This window comes from Hippoglossus hippoglossus, chromosome 17 (genome assembly GCF_009819705.1).
Source record: "Hippoglossus hippoglossus isolate fHipHip1 chromosome 17, fHipHip1.pri, whole genome shotgun sequence".
Taxonomy (NCBI): domain Eukaryota; kingdom Metazoa; phylum Chordata; class Actinopteri; order Pleuronectiformes; family Pleuronectidae; genus Hippoglossus; species Hippoglossus hippoglossus.
Genome location: NC_047167.1, coordinates 1,459,678 through 1,475,204, shown reverse-complemented (window position 1 = coordinate 1,475,204; position 15,527 = coordinate 1,459,678).

Genomic DNA, 15,527 nt, shown 5'->3' with positions numbered 1-15,527 from the left:
ATTTAGGTCCCCACAACAGGAGTAATATCTAGAACCCACTTACAAACAAACACACACAACCAGGCACACACACACACACACACACACACACACACACACACACACACACACACACACACACACACACACACACACACACACACACACAGACACACACGCACACACACACACTAAACCACATGCACATATGCAGTATGTGCTCTCTCTTTCTCTCTTGCTCCCTCTCTCTCTCCCTCTCTTTCTCTCTCTCTCTCTCTCTCTCTCACTCATGCAGTTCTCACATTTCCATGCATGAGCTTTCCAACATGTCTGATAGGATGAACTAGATATATAGATATGTAGCTTTTGAATGGTGTGTGTCTCTCTTCATGTTGGAGGATTACATTATAGATTCATAGCACAGCTATCCACTCCGAGGTAAAAACCAGCCATTTAGCTATTATAGCTTCCCAGTATAAGTAGAGTAAAAAGAAGATGCAAAAACAGGAAGCAATCCTTAAAAATGAGATTGTTAAATGAACAAGCTGGCTATAAAGAGCTAAAATATGATAAAATATTGTGAGATTTATTTCATGTTTATGCTGCATTATGATAACCAACAATTGAAGAGGTGGGGAACTGTCATTTAGAACAATAGAAGCCATATGCTTGAATTGGATCATTTGAATTGTAGTTTTGTAAATGTTCTCTTTTGTAATTACAGTATCTTGGGTAAGAATAGTGTTAATTTAATTTCTACTGGCACCAGATTAATCTATAGTGTAATGATATAGATAATGTTTCATTAAAGGCATTAATGAATGTGAATTAATGAAGGTGATCCTGAGAAAAACAGAACAATTATCTTAGCAATTTGCCTTTTTTTAATCCATTTTTAACTTTTATTATTCTATTCTATTATTACAGTTACACGGCATCAGACAGTGTCATTTATAAATATGATGTATCCACTTATTGCTTCTCTATTGAATCTATATGATTATTACTTTGTGAGATATTACAAATCTGAGACACAATGTTGTTCACAGCTGCACTAATCCATCAAAAAGAAATATTCTAAATGTGTTGTATATTATACACTTTTCTCTAAAATTCAGCATGATACATGTGATATCATTGAAAACTCTGGGATCTCCTCCAGATATCATAATACATTTCTGTGGGTTTGGCTGCATGAGGTTCAGCACAGCAGTCTGTTATGTTGGCTGGTTAAAGTTGCAGTGGAGCAGTTTTTCAGATGAAAACAAATACATTTACCATAAGTGTTTTTTTATGACCGTTTTGGTTGGTTAAGGACCAGACGGTTCATATTAGTATGATACAATCAAACCTAGTTCTGTCCTTGAACAACTCACTGGTCTAAACAGTCTCCAGTCATATTACTACACATTAAAACAGTCGCCTTATGTGATGACTGAACCTGCTAAACATATGAATAGAGTAGTTCAGAGATGACTCAGAGTCACAAGTGATGTTCTGACCGACACAACACGTCCCAATGTATCATGCTCTACATTCAGTCAGCTTCCATCTGTGTCCGAGTGATGTCAAGAAACTATTACAATGTCTGCAGTGAATAAAGTGAAACTGAAAAATAGTTAAGTATTTTTGGTTAATGCTGTTAATGCTCTCCAGTCAGGACGGACAGAAGTGCAATAGATGCCACGTGTAGCTGAACACATCAACAAAATAATAGTATTTACAACAATGATTAGAAGAAGTTTTGAACAAAATGGAAAGGTGTGTCAATGTTTAAAATATTTATACATAAGAAAATGTCTGATAGAAATGAAGGGAGCAGCAATGACAATTGAAATTAAGGAGTAATTGTCAGTAATAGTAGAATATGTGAGTATAGGCATATTGTATATCGAGCAGTCTAGTTGTAATCACAGTCCATTATCAGCTGCCATTATGATCACGATCCACCATCAGGATCCACCACCACGATCATGATCCATCCCCAGGATCAGCTTCCACCATTACGATCCACGATCAGCTGCCACCATGATCACAATCCACCCCCACTATCCACGATCAGCTGACACCACTATCACGATAGACTACCACAATCTCTGATTCAGATCCACGGTCATGATCTATGGTCCACAATCACAATCACAATCTACGAGCTACCATCGAGATCAACTAGGTGGCCGCAGGTAGGTCCTGGATCTCCAAACCATAAAGCACATGCAGGGAAGAAGTCAAGTCAGTAACATATATTGATGAGACATAAAGCTCTGGCTCCTACTCAAACCTTTAGAGACTATGGATATATATATATATATATATATATATATATAAATATCCTTTGACATATGTTTTTAAGAAATGTTAAAAAAAAATTATCTATATATATCTATATAGATATAGATATATATCTATATCTACATATATATGATACAATTTCCACCTTTTATACTTCTTATTCTTATTACCAGCTCCATAACTGCAGGGCAGCATTTCAATTTAGGAAAGGAAAGGAAAGGAAAAATGGTAGGAAGCTTTGACAGGAAGACAAAAGGAGAAGCCAAATTCATATTGTAAAAATCTAAACAAACATTGATTTATTATTAACTTTTATGAACCCCGCAGAACCCAACATATCAAGTCTTTCTCTCACTGTCTTTTATTTCTGCATTTTTTTTTATCGAACACACACACACACACACACACACACACACACACACACACACACACACACACACACACACACACACACACACACACACACACACACACACACACAGAGACACTGATCTGACAGTCTCATATTCAGTGAATGTCGAGTCCATTGAATTCATTTGCACATTTTTAGCTAAGGGTTGATGCATCATTCAGGCCTATTTTTCCCTGCTGTCACTGTTCTATACCCAGGCTCATCATTATTTCATACAGGGCAATTTATTATGCTACTGTACAACACGAACACACACACACACACACACACACACACACACACACACACACACACACACACACACACACACACAGACACACACAGGCCCCCAAGATTGTTTTTTTTAAATATTGGTTTTAAAAAACGTTATTTCCAAATTACAGCATCTCTCTCTCTTTTTACCTTCCTTCCTCCGCTCTCCTTGTCTCCTCTTCCTCCTGCAGGTCAGATTCCCACCCTTACAGGAGGGGTCTGATCATTTCGGTCTAAAGAGCAACTTTTTACTTGAAGGTGGAGGTTGAATGTAGGTTACAAGATAATGTCCTCTGACAGCACCCTTTCTTAATGTCCCCCACCTCCAGTCCCAGCTGCCTTCATTGTTCACATATGTTTAAAGAGTGAATATCAAATGCTCAAATGCAAAACGCAGAATCCCAATTAAAAAGATCAAGCAGCTCACCTAAAAAAAAAAACATAAGGCCGGAGGCTGAAAACAGGTAAGCACAATAGAATATCCAGCAATATATCTAGATAGATATATACCCACAAAGGATTGGAGAATGAGGTTGGTGCATGCGGAAGGTGGGAAAGACGTGGGTCACTACTGCAGGCGGGATATAAGGGTCAGTTTTGACTTGTTTGAAACCTGCCTCAAGTGAACGCTCCTTTGTGATTTCTGTTTCTCTCCCATCTGAGCTTCTTTCTCGGACAGATTCTGATTTAGTTAGCTTGTTTGGTCCAGAAAACCCTGAAGTACATTTGAATCAGCCATCGCAAAAAAGCAGCAGCTACTGAAGCACATCATCAAATACAGACAATACTTTGTGCTGCTGATTTCAATAGAATCAGGAAATAAAATGTGAACAAGTGTGCATGGCTCGTTGTAATAAAGGTCCTCTTCATTACAACTTACCTGACCAATTGAAACACATTGCACTTTGCTATTTTATGAATGTTGTAATTGGTGAGGAATAATGACATAAAAAAAACAGGGGTTGAATGTATTTATTACAATATTTTCTATTATAGTACATGTAGCTGCTTCACTGAAGGAGGCCTATCCTGTAAAAGACACATATTAGATTGGCAGGTTTGCTTATACCTATGCGAAATAACATTTTTATTATATAATCTCTTATAAACGGACTGTTATATTATTATACTGTATTATAGATACAGGTTTGTGCAAGTCAATTATGTGTGCTGTTGTGTCTCCTCCCAAGGGTGTTTGGGCCAAAAACAATCCGAAGCTGCCCACAAACACACACACACACGCACACGCACACGCACACGCACACGCACACGCACACACACACGCACACAAACGCGCACGCACACGCACATACACACATGCACACGCGCACGCACGCACACACACACACACACACACACACACACACACACACACACAAGGTGTTGTCAGTAATGGTAAAATATGTGAGGAGGTCATATTGTATGTCTAAGCAATCTCGCTGTAATCATAATCCACGATCAGCTGTCACCATGATCACCGCAATCACGAGCCATGATCTATGATCCACCAAGATCATGATCCACAGTCCACCATCACGGTCACGATAATAATAACTTTATTTGTATAGCACTTATCTAAAAAAGGTTACAAAGTGCTTCACAAAAAAATCCATGGCAAAAAGATTAATGAATAATAATAATAGCTTGCATTTATATAGCGCCTTTCAAGAGACCCAAGGACGCTTTACATATCATTAACTGCATTACATACTACAGAGCATTAACTGAGGCCAAAGGCCTTAGTGAACAGGTGGTGCTTGAGGAGTGTTTTGAAGATATACAGGAAGCTCTTTAACCAGGAAGTCGGCTCTGGCCAGCCCACCACCCCGCCCATTGAGCGGGGCTTTTGAATGTTAGAGTAACCTGGAGGTGTGGCTTGGTTTAGAGTCAAAAATCCAGTTGGTTCTGCCATGTTTCAGTTAGACAAAGAACATTTTCCTGTCAGTGATGATGTCATGGATGAATAGTGCTTTACTGTTTAGGGAGCGAGCATTCTGTAACATAAAAGTCACGGCGTTGATGGTAGATGCTGAGGTAGAGGGGGTGAGGGGAATGATGCTATCAGCAGAGACGAGAGGTCTCAGATTTCCGGTGTGCACATGTGGTTTGTTGTAATGACATCGTCGCTGTGCGATGGAGCGCCGGTCAGACACCATTGCGGGAATAGCAGGGTCCAGGATGGGATTTAGTGATCGCCAGACAGAATGGAGTGTATTGGCAGACGAGATTCAGGAGTTGCACAGCAATTATTATTGTATTTCATGAGCACCATCTCAGCAGCACAGGGAAGCAGCAGCTAACTGGTTAGCTATTAGACAGGGAGTAGGCTGCCTGGGAAAACTCCCATGTTGTGGCAGGCGGGGGTCCAGTCGGGGAACAGTTGAGGCAGGAAGCAGCAGCCAGCCACCATTCAGCTGTTAGATTGTCCGGTCACCAGCAGCTAAGCCCGAGCAGGTGAAGCGGCTGTTAACGCCAGCCACAAGGCGCCGGGGCAACGGGACTGAGTGAGGTCGGGAAAAGGCCGGCCAAAACGAGGAGGGATAGTCCTGAGATCACGGTAGATGAGGGTCCAGGACAGGATCTGAGTGGAAAAATCCCCAGGTTGGTGTGTACACCAGCGATGAGGAGAAGCTAACAGCTGATTGGCGGTTAACAGCCAACAGCTGATCTTCAGAGATGGTGAGTACGCTGAGTACGCTGACTAGACAGACATCAAAAGTTAACCCAGGAGCAGGAGATGGAGCGAATCTGCTAGCAGTCAACCAGCAGAGTACCTAGTAGCAATGAGAATGATTGATTGAACGAAAAAACACGATTTAGCCGTGGACTGCCAAGCGGTGACATACACGGCAGCGTCCTGGCCTCCATGATAAAAGGTCATCAATTCAGTTCAATTTAAGAGACCAGGAACAATTGTGTAACCATCTCATTTGAGCTCTGACGGACTGGTTGTTATAATGAAAATAATAATAATCTTCAGTTGTACCTTGGCATCATCAGGTGTTTCAGCCTTTTAATCACAATAACGTTAAATGCTGAACCTGAGGGTTGACTGACGCCAAACGTAAATCTGACTGGCTACTGGCTTGTATGGCAGTACTATGAAAGCCATGTGGCCCGCTCAGTAGATAAGACTTCATTACAGGATTCACCATCACGATCATGATCCACCATCACAAAACCATCCCGATTATGATCCACGATCATGATCCACAATCAAGGTCACAATCTATGATCAAGATCCATGATGTGGCTGTAGCTGCAGCTGCGGTCCTGAATCTGCGAACAATAAAGCACAAGGACTCTGGGGAAGAAGTCAAGTCAGTCACATGTATTGATGAGACATTAATGTCATGAAGAGGAAGAAGAGGGAAGAGAAGCTCAGTGTTTCATGTGTCCCCCGACATTCTAGACCTATAGCAGCATAACTAATAGCTGGTCCAAGACAAACCTGAACATGCTCTAACCATAAGCTTTATCAAAAAGGAAGATTTTGATTTAGAGAGGGTGTCTCTATACATGGCCACTATGAGAACATTTCGTCACAGCCCTGGAGCTTGGTCACTTTCTGTGTAATGGCTCTGGTATGGAAAGACTGTGTTGGTATTGTCAATCAGGAAGGTTGTGAACTGCTACCATAGTCAACAAGTCTAACCACAGTAACTCTATATCCCTACAGGCCCTGAAAACACATTTTCTCAGCAGTGACGTACTCTGAGCGATGGGGTTCTACATGAATACAATTTAAAGTTACAATAACAATTACACGCTACAGTTAAAATCACAACAAACGACAGAGAAACAAACACAACTATGAATGAATATGTTTTTAGTAACTGTGTGGTCCTTAATAGGAAAACAATTCAGATTTATATCAAAATGTGATGTCAGCTTTGAGGTTCTTTGCTTAAGTTGCCAGCAGTGTTGGTCAAATATGATCAAATCTTAATCACACTCAACAGTCTTCCTATATAATAGCTACGCATGTTTTGTTCACTGTATTTGAAACCAAGTCTCCAGGGTCTTCAAGTGTCACAGAGTTCTATTATTTTAGCTGAAAGAAGTTCCAAGCCTCAGCTTTTAGTCACTGCTGTGTAAAATGTAATATGTGAATATTTAGGCTGGAGGCCACAAGATGACAATTCAATCTTGAAGCAACAATGAAAACTACATATTATTGTTTGTGTGTGTGCTGCTGGCTGAGCTTACCTCTGCTGACCTACTCGTCTGTTTGAGATTTTTTTTTTTACCCTGTAGCTAAGAAATCTAATTCCACCCTTTTTTTACAAGTTTCTTAATATGTCGCTCAAGTAATAATGAGGTGTCAATGATGAAATTTAAACTATTTATAAGAAGAAGCAAGCTTTTTCACTCGCTTTTTCACTCTCACAGTGGAACATAGACATAAACACACCAATTGTGTGTGTGTGTGTGTGTGTGTGTGTGTGTGTGTGTGTGTGTGTGTGTGTGTGTGTGTGTGTGTGTGTTAACTGGTTATGATATCCTAGTGGGGCCCACCAACCTATATGGACACCAATCAGTACCAATCAGTACAATACAAAAATGTTCAATTTGTATATCCTGTACCATTTTTGGCATTTACTTGTTAATTTTATCTATGTATTCATTTTTATTTGACTTCATGAATTATATCATTTTTTTCTAATCTCAGTGTTGAAGTATCGCAGATGCTTTGGTAGGATTGTTCACCTGACATCCATGCCAGTAAAGCATACTGAATTAAACTGAATTAAATTGAACTGAACTGAAGTGAGTTGGGAGAGAGGCAAATTTTGAGAGAGAGAAGAGATAGTGTTGCTGACAGCCTGTCAGTTTACATAGACAACAATGTGACGATGAGGTTTGCTCCACTTTGACAGGTTGGCCTACACACACAGAGATGCACACACACACAAACACACACAAACACATACACACACACACACACACACACACACACACACACACACACACACACACACACACACACACGCACGCACGCACGCACGCACACACACAAAGCACTACAGAAAGAGAATAATAAACCATAAACTGGATCGTGTGGCTTTAAAGTAATTGCTAGTTGTCAAGGTGATAGAAACATGGGGCAGAGGATTTCCTACAATGAGAGTAGGGGACTGAATTGATTAATTAATCGTAAGATAAAAATAATAAAGAGATTGAAATTTCAGCTATCACACACTTCATCATGGTTCCTGCATAAGCTCTTTGTCACAACTGATGCAACAAGAACACAGGAGAGGGGACCCAAAAACAGACACTGTGGCACTTCTTTGTACTTGGGAGCTTTGATAAACACAAAATGGAACAAAGACTTTGTAGATATTGTCAAGACGAATGGTTGTGAACTGCTACTAGGACCAAATCATTTTTAAATTACAGCTATTTTGGTAATACCTGAAAAGAGCTCTCCTTGCTGGTTTCAAGTGGCTTGGATGCACCAAGCAGTGTCCAAGCAACATTCAAATCAAAATGTGTATTGGTGATAATAATTAATAAATCATTTAATCAAACTTGTTTTACATAACTAAGTCTGTTTACCTGGTCTTAGGGAGTGCTGGTGCATAAGGGAAATTGTAAGATTTTTGTGACACCTTAAGGAGCTGCACAAAATCTGATAAATGTCCTTATGTGATATCTCTACCCTTAGCTTTGTTGATGTTCTCCATTACACGTGGCATCTATTGCACTTTTGTCCGTCCTGGGAGAGGGATCCCTCACATGTGGCTCTCTCTGAGGTTTCTACGTTACCCTGTTAAAAGTTTTTTTGTTTTTATTTTTCCTTACTCTTGTTGAGGGTTAAGGGCAGAGGATGTCACACCTTGTTAAAGCCCTATGAGACAAATTATGATTTGCGAATATGGGCTATACAAATAAAATGTTATTGATTGTTGATTGATCTCTTAAATCGACAGGGCTGAAGACTGTGAAGCCGTTTTCAAACTTGAACTCTGTTAAATGTTCACACAATTGGGTCCAGACATTTTCTTGAGTTTGCCTTTCACACATGAACAAGGCAGCAGTAGTCAGACATGTTCAGAACAACGCCTAAATATGGAGCGTTCAGGTGAGGGTTGGCCCTGCATGCAGGAGGCAGGACCTAACTTTTGAATTCTGTTGTGAATATTACGTGTATTTGTTTACACCAGCGTCATCCCTTATAACCAAAAGCTCTTGAATGTCACTGTCTTTCCAATTTGACATCTTCATCAGCTTCTACGTGTGTGGCTCCTCTTTTTCATCCTGAGATATGTTTTCTTTTTTTCCAGTTTTGCACCTGTTGTGTGTTAGAAACATCATCAACGCATCCACCTACTCGCTGGGAATCCTCCGATCCCATGCTGTATTCTCACATCGTCTCACTGGGACATTATATGTAGCTCTATCTAGGGGGCTGGCAGTTGAAACTCCGCAGAATGTCCGCAGCAACTGACTCAAACATTTGCATTCTCACATATAGACCCTCACGATAATTTCAGGAGAATATCCAGAGTTCAATGCATGTCTGAAAGCAGCTCAAATGGGAGTTAGAGATGTGAAGAAGTGATCTCATCTGTAACCTGCTCCTAATCTCTGCTTAAGGCTGGAGGCTCCAGGCTACATTCACCACTACTATCTTAACACACCTAATTGAACTGTCATCAGTCAAGTTGCATTGTGGGTAATGTAGGCATCAGGTTTTGAAGCAAGAAGACTGTATTGATTCAAAAAGACCTATCCATGGTTCAGTTTTTTTTAAACTGTTCTTTGTGAGAATGACAATTTTTATTGGAGAGCAATTCTAAATCAGCAGAATGTTCTTTTTTAATAAGTATTTTTTTATAGATGAAACATTTATTAAACACAAAAACAGTGTTTGTTTTGAAATGCTGCTGTTGCCAGTCTTCACTCTACATGCACACCTGTGCTGTGTGTTTAAACTCTCATTACTACAGCATAAAATTATATTGCAGACAACAAGGTTTTTCCACATTTGTGTCAGCAGTTTGGGAATTGTATGACATTGTGGGAAATGAGCTTAGTGGGAGAGATGTGAGGATTGATACCTCCCCTGTTTGTACACTATAGCATTATGCAGAATGTGGTCAGAGCCAGAGCAGGATACGTTTAGCTTAGTATCAAGATTTGGAACAGGGGGCTATTCTGACTTTGCCAATCAGTGACTATAAAGTTCACTCTATAGGAGGTTTTTTAAAACCATATATATACAGAAATGTAAAAATGACAAGCTCTTCCATGTCTTTCATAATGTTTAATAAAAATAGGTGTGTTTTTTCTTCCAACCAGAAATGTGGACTTCTTGGCATGCCTCTCTGCTGCAGCCTTACAAACTGTTTTTGGTTAGTTTGTGTTCAATGAACAGAGCTTACCATAAACAGGCAAGAGGCCGTTAACAAACTGTAAAAAAACCAACTCAGACTCATATTCCATGTGTGTTGTATGCATGTCAAAAGAATGCTCCTAAAACCTAAAACATATGTGCATATCCCACATCTTAGTCAGAAAATGCTGAATTCAATAAGGATAATTCTGAATGTTGAAAACGAATATGCTGTTAACATGAGTTTGACTTTCACATATGAAGTAACTGTACAAACAGGAGATTCTTCTGTGTCTAGACCTTTCAGATGAGGGCTGGCACCTGGGTAGAGCATGTAGGAGGCAGGACGTATAAAAAGCACTGCGGAAATTATGTGCTCCCTAACAGCACATTGTCACTGGCGTCGGCCCTCGTCACCAAAAGCTCCCAAATCTCGTCTTTCCAAGTTGACATCTTTGTTTGCGACTTCTGGCAACTCTTTTTCATATGGATGTTCTTTGTTACTTGGTTGTATATTCATTTGTTTGTTTGCAAGCAAGATTACACACAAAACAACAGAACATATTTGCACGAAACTTGGGTGGAAAGATGCAGATCCGGGAATTATATGTTTTCACTTTCTTGAACATTTTCCCTGTTTTCCCAGGAAATAATGCCTGGATATTAATGAAACAATCAGGCACATAAATGGAACTTATATCTGTGAGTATATATAATTTGGTGCAGCTTGATTGATTTTAAGTAAACTGTTTGGCCTTGGCTGAGGCTAATGTGCTCTATTGAGAACCATTCTAATTGTTTTGTGTCCTCCACCTTAGACATTAGAAAGGTAACTGGCTCGCAATAAATTCTCTAGACATTCTGCTCCTCACATGAGCTCACTCACTATATATTCTCATATTCTGTCCGCAGCAACTGACTCCAACATGCAGGCCATCCGGATAATTTCAGGAGATTATCCACAATTTCAACATGTAAAATAGATGTCCTCCATTATCAAAGACAAAAGACAGAATGTACTCGGTTATATAGGCTGGAAACACAGCAGATTCAGCTACAGATGCAGAAATAATATTTTGATTTTATTTCAGTTTGTCCAAAATCATGTGTGTGGCTGCTCACACTGTCCCAGACTGACCAGTAAAGTAATCCATTTTAACATTTGTAGAACAATCCTTGTGTAGTATATCACAGGACTATCTATCTACCATGTACACCACATACACACACACGCACATGGACACAGCTACACAGCTACGCACCTATGCACACACACACACATACACACACACAACAGAAACACACGCCTGAATGGCCTAATACAATGACACAGAGAGATTGATTCAGGCTCCTAAACAGGCCACATCCCTTCATATTAAATCATCTTCTCTTCTCTCCTCTCCTCTCCTCTCCTCTCCTCTCCTCTCCTCTTCTCTTCTCTTCTCTCCTCTCCTCTTCTCTTCTCTTCTCTTCTCTCCTCTTCTCTTCTCTTCTCTTCTCTTCTCTCCTCTTCTTTTCTCTTCTCTTCTCTTCTCTTCTCTTCTCTTCTCTTCTCTTCTCTTCTCTTCTCTTCTCTTCTCTCCTCTCCTCTCCTCTTCTCTTCTCTTCTCTTCTCTTCTCTCCTCTTCTTTTCTCTTCTCTTCTCTTCTCTTCTCTTCTCTTCTCTTCTCTTCTCTTCTCTTCTCTCTTTGTGAGTTTGTGTATTGCTTATTTGTTCATCACCATGAGTATCACTTGTTATAATCAGCACAAACACAGAAAAACATAGTATCAGATAGATAGATACATAGAGACAGAGGGAAAATAGAGAGAGAGAAAAACAGAGAGATTCCAAACAGGGAGAAATGGAGCGCAGCACATCAATCATTAGGATGATTATTATGGCAGTTGTCATGGCAACATTCTCCCATCCCCCCACTCCCTCTCTCTCTATCGCTCTCCTTGCTCTCCTCTCTTCTTTCTCTCCCTAAAATCAATTTAAATGCACTTAAATGCAACGGCCAGCATAGTAAAGATACTGTAAGAGTAGATGGAAGGAAAAGGAGAACCTTAAAGAAGAAAATTAAGCAAATCAAATAGGATTGAATACGATTTCAAGATTATTTATATATCGCAGTTTAATTATCTCAAATCAGTGTGACTACAATAAAAAGATTTTTAAAAAACGATATGCCTCTACACCTCTATCAGCCACTACATTGAACAATATATGACTTTATATTTCACTATATCAGGGAGTGTACTGGTTTTTGAGAAGAGGAAGCTGTTCTCTCAGCTCAACTGAAGCTAAATTCTTCAGTGTTTTTGATGATGACAGATGGTGGAAGGACTAAAGGTTTATGGGAAAAATAAGCACATACTCATGTGTTCTGTGTTAATTCGGTTCATTCTGCATTAATGCACCCGTGGTTGGACAAAATAAATGCAATTGCCAAAAAAAATTTCACACATGAGAACAATTGACCCCCATTGTGGGTCAGTCTTGTGCACTGCTTGCAGTGTTTGTTATATCATTAATATACACTGGTGCAGTGCATATTGTAAACCTGCCTGTTTGGAATGGGCTGTTAACTTGACCTTTGGTGATGCTGGTTACAGCTTTCTGTCTGTAAAGGTGACCTGCAGTAAATGAGCTTCAGCCACTAAAGACCCTCTGCTGGACCCTTAAACTGCACCACCTCTGCTGCACAAAGATCTGTTCACCTGTTTATTCAAAGTTCAGTATTCGGCAGACCAGAGTGAAAACCTTTACATTTCTTGTGGTATCCTTCATCAAATCATTAATCTTGCCTGCAATGGTTCTTTGACATACTGACAATTTTACTAACAACAAGGCTCCTTCAGAAATTCTTCTTCTGATTGAGGTTCCAGCCTTTTAGCTGTCAGCTAACCAATACCATAAGAGTGTCCTGCGTAGCAATGTCACAGACGAAGTGGATTCTGGAAAAAGCTGCTTGTTGGGCACCAAACTCCACAGAGGAGCATTAACTTTATTCAAGCTCAATTGTCCTTGCGGCTCATCCATTTTAGCTGCATCTTTCCAGCTGAAATTACTCTAAGTTTGGCCCTTTTAATCACTGCAAACTAGACACATTGGCTTCTCTTTTATTTAAAAAAAATGCTTGTCAGTTTCTCTTGTAAAGCCCTAAATTCTGCATCTACTGTTCTTTTTTTGACATTCGCCACAATGCTTGTCAGTGATTAAACACAACTCCTACATGTGTCTATCGTGAGGACATGTTCGTCTACTATTCATGTTTTTTCTTTCGTTCCCTCATATGATCCTCGGGCACCTCTACAATGTCTTGTCTTGCTCAGCAGGGATGATTAACATGTGGGCCGGAGTCTTCGTCCTATGTGTGACAGGTTCACATTTTCTAGTGTCTCATCATCATACTTAAAAACATGCTTCAAACTGTCAATTATGTTTATGCCAGAGGTCTCTAAATGTGATATGTTTCAAATGAGCTGCTCAGACAAAAATAACAAAAACCCATTACATCAGTGCATTTGTCAACGTGTTTGATTATATGAATAGTTTTAACATCCCATCCTTTTAGCTTAGCCTGTGTAAATAGACACTGAGAGGCAATATTCTGACTTAATATTACTCGACCACACATCTGGAGCCCCCATCTCGTCCTTTTCAACCCTCCTTCTTTATTTATAGTATTTTATATTTCCTCAGACAGAAGGGGATCGATACAGCATGAATGTTATTTAAAATCAGGACATTCTCATGCAGCTTAGAAAATCTGCAAGGTTGTCCTCGTCAAGGCCGAGAATCTAAATCAGATTTGTGAATTAATAAGAGTGTGGGAAAGGGAAGATTGCTGCAATTGTTCTCACATTTTTCATGATAAACACTGTTTCCTTGTATTAAGCTGCTGTATAAAAGACCAGATCATTAGTCAAGGGTTTTGGTTTTATTTGGTGTTTTGAGATGTCTGTCTTTGAGACATCTGCTGCAGCACAATAGGAGTGAGGTGAATAGAAATTGGTTTGTGAGCAAAAATTACATTCAAATGTAATCTTAAATTTGAAAAATTAAATGTTAACATGAACTTAATTGTAAACTTAATGTGCAGGTTTATCCTATGAGGTTCACTATGTCCAGCCTCATTCAGTTTGTAACCTCAGTTCTACAACTACCTCTCCTCCAAATCCCTTTTTGGAACCAAGAGAAACAGTTCAGCTCCAAAACCAAGGATCTGCCTGAGGCAACATCCACACTACTACGAGACGCTGGCCCTGTCTTTGTTTGAAAACTCTAGGGAAGCGTTTTAATCTGGACGAGCAGAAACTGAGATGTTTGGAAACAATGCCATAGATTCTTACAACTGGTTGCTCTTTTTTAAACTTTCGCTGATTCATCCGGCTCCAATCACATGCCCCCATTCAGGAAGAAAACAATTGGCAATAGCCTTGGCTACCAGTGTAGAACACAACATGGAAAAGTGTTGCTGATTGTGTTGCTGCAATTAAATTCTGTATTTTTTGCAATAATACAACTGCTTACAACTGACGAGCCATTATTTAAGCAATTCCTGTTCACACCGGCACACGCATGCCCAATGTCTGGTCACATGATATGCATTTTCAGGCATGTTAAAACTGATCTGGAGCATAACGTGTGGACAGAGATCACTCTCACTCTCTCAGTTCGGAATCAATATTCAAATACACTTTGTTATAATAAACCCTTTTAAACATTCATCTGTGTTCTGTGTCTCCAAAGTGAATCCAGCAAAAAAGGTTAAAGGGATAGTTCACCAAAAAAATGAAAATGCACTCATCATCTACCCACCACTATGCCTGCTGAGATAAAAAAGTCTCTGTTTAAATCAGGCATGTGATCAGAGGGTTGGCAGTTCAATCTGAAGACACAGCAAATCATTGTGGGGGAGGGAAACAGGAAAATAAATAAATACATTTTGATTTCACTCATTATTTTATTTATCTTTTAATCATCAAATGTATGGATGATAATGATAACATATTATCAGTTCCAACAACAGTCTTATAACTGGAACATGTTCAAGCAGGAAGGAGATGAAATAGGAATATTCTGCATCATTCTGTCTGATCTACAAAATAACAAAATGGATGACATTTAGCTAACTTTAGGATGTTGAGGGAACTCTCTCTCTCTCTCTCTCTCTCTCTCTCTCTCTGTCTGTCTCTGTATTTTCTGGGTCTTTGCTCTGACACAATTACACTTCACCTCCTATCAGCTCCATGGATGTTCCA